The sequence below is a fragment of the Drosophila sechellia genome, unplaced genomic scaffold, assembly GCF_004382195.2.
Source record: "Drosophila sechellia strain sech25 unplaced genomic scaffold, ASM438219v1 U_187, whole genome shotgun sequence".
NCBI lineage: Eukaryota > Metazoa > Arthropoda > Insecta > Diptera > Drosophilidae > Drosophila > Drosophila sechellia.
In genome coordinates this window covers 19,021-28,530 of record NW_022611124.1, presented here as the reverse complement: position 1 = coordinate 28,530, position 9,510 = coordinate 19,021, and positions in this window count along the sequence as shown.

Below are 9,510 nucleotides of genomic sequence, written 5' to 3'. Positions count from 1 at the left end.
ATGGCCCCGGTCTCGAAGGTCTTCGAGCCCGTGTCCAGCACGACGATGGCTGTAGGCAGAATGGGAACAGCCTTCTGCTGCCCCGTTGCCACCGCCGGAGACGCGACGGAGACCTTCGGACGCCGCTGATTGTTGGCGACTGGGGCTGGTGGTGGAATGCGGGAAATCCGGACCGGACGAGGTGCAGCGGGATGGCGCTCTCTGCGCGTCGGAGCTGGTAGCGCTGCTGGGGACGGAGCGGGACGGACCTCGTGCATGTGGAGTAGAGTGTGGTGGTCTCCTCCACACTTCTTGCATCCCTCTTGGCTTCGGCAGTCTCCTCCTGAGTGCTGATGGGCGAGGCAGTTCGAGCAGTACTTATTAATAAGTACTGCCCGAAGGCGCTTTTCAGCGCTCAGTTTGTGGAACCTCTTGCACTTCCGAAGAGGATGGATTCCAGAGCAGACTCGGCAGCGGTAGGATTTGATACCTCGAGTACGTCTGCTTTCCAACGACTGGGTGGCACGAGGTCGAGGAGCCATTATTGGAGGAAGTGAGTAAGTCTGCCAATAAAAGAAATGAAGAAGCTTAGTATGCGCCGACTACTATTTGGGCCCCGGAATGGGGGAAGTGCCCTAATCCCTAGGAACGGAGGACTCTTTGTCCTCCATCGGTAGCAGAATAACCTTGTGGACAGGGCGTTTTATGGTGCCGCGAGACGTACGGATCTCGACGACTCGAATGCGGTCGTCGGCTCCTGGAAAGGCAGAAACGATTCTGCCGAGCCGCCATTCGTGCGGTGGTAGATTGTCCTCCTTGACAACTACCATATCGTCGGCTTGGAGATTCCTGGTCGGAAATTGCCATTTGCTTCGTTTATGGAGTTCCTTAAGATACTCCTCTTTCCACCGTGCACTAAACTGCTGATGTTGTGCCTTGAGGTGTTGCCATCGATTTATTATCGACTTGGCTTCGCCCTTTATCTCGGGTTCCGCCGTGGAAAGCAACGGCCCTCCAATAAGGAAATGGCCTGGTGTGAGGGCCAACAAATCTGAGGGATCTTCGGACATAGGGGAGAGGGGTCTAGAGTTGAGGCAGGCCTCAATCTTAGCGAGAAGTGTCGCCAGCTCCTCAAATGTATATTTGCGGGCTGACGTCGATTTAAGGAACAGGGTTTTGAAGCTTTTCACCCCTGCTTCCCACAAACCCCCCATATGTGGAGCCCCTGGTGGGATGAATCGCCATACGAGTCCCTGATGGCTATATGCATCAGTCACGGACTCTTTGATGGCTTGGAGAAAGTCCCTGGAAATCAAAGTTGCCGCCCCCACAAAGGTCTTACCATTATCCGAATGGACCCGTTGAGGACAACCGCGCCTCGCTACGAAACGAGCAAAGGGCGCTAGAAATTTCTCGGTTGTTAGATCGGAAGTGGGTTCCAAATGGATAGCCTTCGTGGAAAAGCACACAAACACACAAACATATCCCTTCGTTATGAGACACGCTCTCCCTGTATAGTTTTTTATTTCGAACGGGCCGGCATAGTCGATACCCGTGTAGGTGAACGCCCTAGAGAAGGAGACTCTATCTGTCGGGAAATCGCCCATCAGCTGTGTTTGGAGTCTCTTCTTGTAAATCGTGCAAATCTTACAAGGATTGACCACAGCCTTCACCAGATTCTTGATTTTAGGAATCCAATACTTCGATCGGATCAGGCGTACGATCAATTGACTACCGCCATGAAGAGTAATCTGGTGAGTAAATTGGACGACAAGGCGCGACAGTCTACAGTTATAGGGGAGAATAATCGGATGACGTTCATCATATTGCAGGGTTTTGGAGGCAGTGAGACGGCCGCACGCCCTTAACAGGCCGTGTTGGTCAATGAACGGGAACAAATTCACCAACGGACTTGACACTGGAAGAGGCCTTTTCTCGGTCAGATGCTGAAGCTCTTGGCCATATGCTCTGCGCTGCGCAATGGAGGTCAGAGTTCGTTCTGCCCCTCGGATCTCTTCACTTGTAGGGCGTGAGTTGGGCAAGAACGAACCTTTGCGGCAGCGTTTAAGGAAGCGTTGAACATAGACCAGAACTCGCAGGGCCTTGTCCAACTTGGAGAAACGCTCGAGAAAGTCGATGGACGGGGCCTTGACAAAATGCACTTTGACCGCGCGCTGCTCTAGCTCGGTCACTGGAAGAGTGTCACTTTGTGCTGGCCATAGCTCTCGTGGCCCTTGCAGCCACTCTGGTCCGTGCCACCAGAGATGGTTATCTGCCAATTCATGTAAGGATACGCCTCGACTGGCTAGATCGGCGGAGTTTTGTTCTGAGCGAACGTGTGCCCAACAGTCGACTGGCGTCGCCTGCGTGATCTTGGCAACTCTGTTGGCCACAAATGTGGTCCAGTTGCACGCAGGCTTTCGTAGCCAGGCTAAGACGATTGTGGAATCTGTCCAGCAGCGGATATTTGAACTGGCGGAGGGCATGTGCGGGAGGATTGCTGTCACCATTTCGGTTAACAGCACGGCACCACAGAGCTCTAGCCGAGGAAGGGAGACGGTTCTTACCGGGGCCACTCGTGTTTTGGCTGTAAGCAGGCGAGTCAGGATCTTTTGCCCCATCTCGACGCGGATGTATATCGCCGCTCCATAGGCTCTCTGAGACGCGTCACAGAAACCGTGGTGCTCTATGATTACCTCAGGCTGGTACCAGATCCATCTCGGAACGCGGATCTGGTTGAGGTCGGAATACTCGGCTAAAAACGATTGCCACCGCTGACACATTTCAGTGGGAAGCTTATCGTCCCAGCCTAAGTTTTGCAACCAAATCTCCTGCATGAACATTTTCGAACGGATTATGAACGGCGCGAGCCACCCGGCAGGATCGAACAACCTAGCGATTTGGGACAAAACTTCTCGCTTTGTATAGGAGGGTTCCACAACTATGTCTGGAGGAACGAAATAGAATTCGTCGGACTTTGCCCTCCACCGAATACCGAGCGTCTTGGCCGTGCTTTCGGCATCGATGTCGAGGAACTCGCTATGAAGGAGGTGTTCGGCCGGGACGTCTTTAAGGACGCCTTTGTTGTTCGAGGTCCACTTTCTCAGCGGAAACCCGGAGGCACTTAGGGCTGCTTGCAACTCTCGAATTGAACTTTGGGCTTCGATTACGGAATTCGCCCCTGCCAGAACGTCGTCGACGTACATGTGCTGCTGGATGATGCGGCTGGCATTTGGAAATGGCACTTGGATATCCTCTGCCAGCTGTTGCAAGACTCGAATGGCGAGGAAGGGGGCGCAGTTGACCCCGAAGGTAACTGTTTTTAATTCGAAGTCTCGGATATCTCCTTCCTTGTTTCGGAACAGAATTCTCTGAAACGGGGTATGTTTCGGATCGACCCAGATCTGACGATACATTTTCGTGATGTCTGCACTGAAGACGTATTGAAAATAACGCCATTTCAGGACCTGGATCGTTAGATCGGATTGTAGGACTGGACCAGCATGAAGAATATCATTTAAGCTGGTCCCATTTGCCGACGGACTTGAAGCGTTGAATACAACGCGAAGCTTTGTAGTGGTGCTTTCGGGCTTAACTACCGCGTGATGAGGAAGATGATACGATGGAGAATTGTGAGTCGGCGGAACTTCTTTCATATGACCCAGATCCAGGTACTCCTGGATCACGCTGTCATATTGCTCTTTTAATGGAAAGTCTCTTTTTAAACGATTTTCGTTTCTAAGAAACTGAGCTAGCGCAATGGACCTTGAATATCCTAAATCGGATCCGATATTCTCGGGATCCCGGAACGGGAGCGTCACCACGTATCTCCCGCTTGCGTCTTTTGTCGTTGTTTGGAGGAAGTTCCTTTCACAATAGGAGTCCGACTCTTTTACCATCTTTACTGGTAGATCCTCCACCTCCCAGAACTTGCTGAGAAGCGTGTCGAGCGTATCAGGGTCGCCTATTTCATGCACCTGGGTCGTGAAGGATGCGACCCGTTTCGGCTTGCCCTTGGAAATCGGCCCCGTTAGCACCCACCCGAAAATAGTTTCTTGGCCCAGGAGCGAGCCGCAAATATTTTGTCGGGTGCCATCCATCATTATGGATGGTAGAATGTCAGCCCCGATCAATACATCAATTTGAGAGCTCTCAAAAAAGGTAGGATCTGCCCAGCGGAGTGCGGGCAGATCCTTCAAGGAATTCCGAGGGATCGGATAGGAGGGCAGTTTGCCTGAGAGCTCCGGAAGGACGTAAGCTTCAGTGTCTAACTGTAGACCTGGCTTAGTAGGAGAGCGAATCCCGAAGTGACACAGCTTCGAGGACTTCGCGGAGACTGAATGATTTAACCCGGAGACTTGGGTCTGGGTGTTGCGGAATGGCAACTTGATGAGGTTGAACAGGCGTTCTGAAATGAACGTCGCCTCGGATCCCGAGTCGATTAAGGCTCGGGCTCGGTAGCTCATCCCCAAATGGCACACGTCAATCATCGCTGTGCTCAGTAGGACGGCTGAAGTGCCGGACGCGAAAAAAGTTTGCACCGCTGAGGTGCCTGCCGATGCATTTCTGCTAGAGGGTCTCGGAAGTTGCTGTGTAGGGGGCGAGGTTGAGGAACTCGCGTTTTCGGAATTTGGGGGGCTGCGATGCAGCAGCGTATGGTGCCTGCCCTTACATGTAAAGCAGCTGTGCGTGCTTGTGCAGTCACGTAGCTGATGACCTCTGGCAAAACAATTCAGACATAGCTGCTTCTTTTTGATATACCCGGAGCGCGAGTCAACAGACATTTGAAGAAAACGCGGGCACAATCTTACTTCATGGTCCTTCGAGCCGGATGAGCTCTGATCCTGCCAGCGCTCCTTGCGGAAAATTCAAGATAAGTACGGCTTTAAATCCTATTCCGTCCGTGGTCGCCATTTTCGTTTTTCCAACGGCGTTTATTCTTTCCGTCCATCCGTATCAAGTGAAAAGTGAAAATATATAAGTACATGCGCCCAGCCACCGTGATTACTTTTTTTTAAGTGCATAAACAAGCACTTTGCCAATACCGGCCTCCTAATTACGGTGCTCCGCTGATATCCAAGCGCATGTACACACATATATACACTGTCCAAAATTCACTGTTATCGTCCGCTGCTAAACTGCTGTTTTTTTTGTGTGTGCCTCAATAAAATACAATCCACAAATACAATTAAATTAAATTAAATATACACATATATATTAAATATATAATTATTGTAAATTAAATATATACATACATATATTCACCAAATATATTCACATACAAAATATTCCAAATAAAGTTCACATACACACAAATATACATAGCCATATACATACATTACGACATATCCATTGTCAGACCTAGCTTCCAACGATATTGACATACACACAGTCGCGACTTACGCAGACTTTCCAAGTGCAAGGTCTTTCGTCTCCTCTTTGTTCGTTATTGCCCTGACAAAAACCAGCGCATAGCGACGAGAGAATACCCTATTGTCGAGACATAAAATAAAATAAATAAGTCCGACGATAAAATTTAAAAATAAATAATTTAATAAAAAAAAAAAAGGGAAATAAACGATTGTTTTAATTATTATTATTATTGATTATTATTTAATAATTATTATTTAATAATTATTTAACCCAAATAATAATTTTTTTTTACAAGCTATTTCTGGCTCCCATTTCTGGTTACTAAATTAAAATAATAAAATTGTGGTCCTAAATCCGGTAGCTATTTTTATAAATTTAAACTTGAATTTTCTAGCTATTTTCCATATATTAGCTATTTTTTTCGGGTTTTCCAGTCGATAGCGATTTTTTATAAATCCTTGGCAATTTTCCAGACTCCAGCCGGTAGCTATTTTTATAAATTTAAACTTGAGTTTTCTAGCTATAGCTAGCTATTAGCTAGCCAATTTCTAGCTTTTTTCTAGCTGTTTTCTAGCCATTTTCTATATATTAGCGATTTTTTGGGATTTCCAGTCGATAGCGATTTTTTATAAATCCTTGGCTATTTTCCAGACTCCAGCTGGTAGCAATTTTTTAGCAATTTTTTCAGAAATTGCAATTCATAGTTTTTTTTTTTATATAAATTTGAGCTATTGTTTTTCTGGACCACCAATATAGCTATATCTTCTTGTGGACTTCACTCTAGCTGTTGGTTTTCTTTTGTGAATCCTCCTAGCTATTTTTTTTTTCACACTGAATTTTAGCTATATTGTGCTTCATTTAAGCTTTTTTCAAATTGATTGAAGATCTATTGGGCCTTATTTCACAAAGACTGCGATTTTTGTTTCTTTCGTGCTCCAATCTCCAGATCCCAATTGCAACTTTCTCCCGAATTCCGACGGGATCCTTTGTCCATCCAGATTTGGTGCCCTCTGTGTCTGGTTCTTGTTCTTTTTTTCTCAATTCCACACTTTTTTTGTTTGCGGCGTGCAGGCCTTCGTGACTTCCTTCTCTTAGGGCATAGCTGAGCATGCCCCTAGAGGGAGACAAGAAAAAGACCACCGCACCTGGAAAAGAACAAAAGTTCAACCCGCAATCTCCGCTATCCACTCGCGGTAAGCCAGCACCCAAGTCCGTTAGTCCTAGGGTCAAACCCGCGACTCCCACTCCGAAAGCAAAGGGTTTGCCATCGACCAGTTCGAAGACAACTCCTAGGTTGGTCATTTCCCGACCAGTGACGCGAGCGTCTAGTGAGTCTTCTCTATCGAGAAAATCCGAGAGTCCCTCCGCTGTCGGGACTGATTTCCTCCGCGTCACACGCTCTAACACAAGAAAAATGGCATCCTCTGAGCAGCCAACGCCCGCAAACGCAGCGTTGCATAAATTCATCGCCGTCAGCGATCGCGTAAGCCTTTTCGAAGCGAAGATCAACACTCCTGATCAAGCCTCTCCGTCCCTACACACGTTACAAGTCTGTCTGCAACAGGTGCGAGCCTTATGGGACAAAGTGGAAAGAGAGTACGAAACATGCTCTGACCTAATGGCCCAACAAGGATCCCTCGACACAGTGCCTATTCTCCAGGCCAAATATGACTACTGCTACTCAGTATACGAGTCATGTGCAGCACAAATTGGCGAAACAATCGACAGAGCAACGCCTCAAGTCGCGCAAGCACCCTCTCAGCCGCTAATTTCGTCCGGCTGCCGCTTACCTCCATGCGACACGGAAGTCTTCGATGGCGACTACCTCCGATGGCCCACTTTCCGGGACCTATTCACGGCAATTTACGTAAACAACCCCAGGTTGACTCCGGTCGAGAAGCTATTCCACCTCCTTACCAAAACAAGTGGCGAAGCAAAAGCCATCGTGGCGAAATCTCCTCTCACGAATGATGGTTTTGCTTCGGCTTGGGAGGCGCTTCGAGATCGGTTCCAAAATAAGCGACTTTTAGTCAACAGCCAGCTCAAGCTTCTTTTTAACTTGAGCTCAATTTCACAAGAATCTGGTCATGCTCTAAAAGAGCTACAATCCACGATTCAGGGGTGTTTAATAGCACTAGAGCATTCCCAGGTATCCACAGAGAACTGGGATTGTATCTTGGTTTTCCTTTGCGCGAGCAAACTGCCCAAGCAGACCCTGTCCTTATGGGAACAGTCGCTAACTGCTAAATCCGAGATCCCAGCTTGGGAAGAAATGAATGCCTTCCTGAGCGAAAGGTATCGGACATTGGAAGCCATCGAAGATATGAAACCGACTCAGGCAGTTCCAAAAAGGCTTCAATCCTTCGAGACAAAGGTCAGCACCAAACAGAAAGGGTGTGACTTATGTTCGAAGGAGAACCATCCGGCTCGAAGGACCATGAAGTGGAGTGGGCGGAAAATCCTGGGGTGGTGGTTGCTGCGGCTGCTGCTGATTTTTTCCCTGAAATGAAACACTCGGGATCGACTTCACGAGAGTTCCGCTCTTTATTCGCGCACTTGTAACTTAAGACTACCTTAACATTAACAGTAGAAATACCGCGGGACCGCGGAGTGGTGAATACATTGCGGGAAGGGAGGAGAGCGAGAGAAGAGAAGGAGAGCGCGAGCAGCGGTGCTTGCGAGCCGTGGAGGAGCTTCGAGTAAAAGCATTGGCCGCTTACACTGCCGCTCAACTGTTTGCGCCCTTCTGGCGTGAACACACTATTACAGAACCAATATTCAATTCAGACAATTTGATACAAATTTTAAAAGATAGACTCAATCCGTCCGTCATAAATGGAATTTACACCGACGAGGAAACCTTAGGGAAACTACAAGAAATTTATCCACTTTTTAATAATTACAAAACCAGATTCTCTTATAAAATAGTTACAGACCTGACCGACGAAAATGATAAGAAAACGCAATTATATCGGAACACAGAAGAGCACACTGAAATAGCAGCGAAAACAAACAGCAGCTGTTAGTATAAAGTATATTTTCCACAAATGAGGGCTAAAATCACAAAAATAACGAAGGAATGTCGGAACTGCAAAGAACAAAAATACGAAAGACACCCAAAAAAGCCAGAGCACACCTATAACACAATACCCAGGGCAAATTATTCATTTCGACTTTGATCTCACATGTAAACAAGTAGTCCTCACAGCAATAGATACATTTTCTAAATTCGCACAAGCTTAAATAGTCAATTCACGAGTGTAGTAGGCTAGAGGTACATAAGTCTAGTATAGCAACATAGTATATAAACATTAAGTGTATAAACATTAAGTCATGGTTCGCTTTCGGGTGGCATTCTCTGTGTTTCGCAACATCGGCTCTGTAGCAACAAGCATAGAGGCAGATCGCTAACGGAGAGGGAGCCAGTCGAATGCTAAAGCTGGAAATGTAAAGTACCGAATAAACTGAAGAGGCTAAGTCCTGCGTTCCTGTTTTAATTACATAAGAGGGCTTATAGTACCCCTACGATATCAGAAGAGGGCCGATCAAGAGCCAAAGAAAAAAAATGAATGTTAGCAATGCATCGACGGCGCAGTTAAAAGGGTGGTTGAGTGAAGTAAAAGAACCGACCACGGGAACAAAAAGAGAATTGATTTTGCGTGTGAATAATTTAACAAACGAAAAGCGAAATCAATTGAAATTATTATTAAAAAGCGAGGAAGAAGATTTCTACGGAATCAGCAATAATAAAGTTCAAAAAGGAAAAAAAAATAACGCAAAAGTCGGAGAGCATAAAGACGGCGAAGCTGGAAATAGCAAGGAAGACGGCGATGAGAAGAGCACTGTGCGCAAAAACAAAAGTAACGGCGAACATGACGACAGAAGCGGGGTACGCAGTTACAAGAACAACAATGCAGACGGCGGCCGCAACAGAAACAGCGTCGACGGGAATAGCGACGAAAACGAAGTTTGCGGCAGCGAAGACGGCGACGAAGATGGCAGCGGTGAGAAAAGCAACAAAGAATTTGGAGAGAATAAACGAAATACAGTGGGTCAAGCTGTGCAAAATATAGATATGGATACACAACAAGAGTAGAAGCCACTATAAGGAGTACAAACGAGTGCCCAATATACTCAAGACACTACCCGTACTCAGAT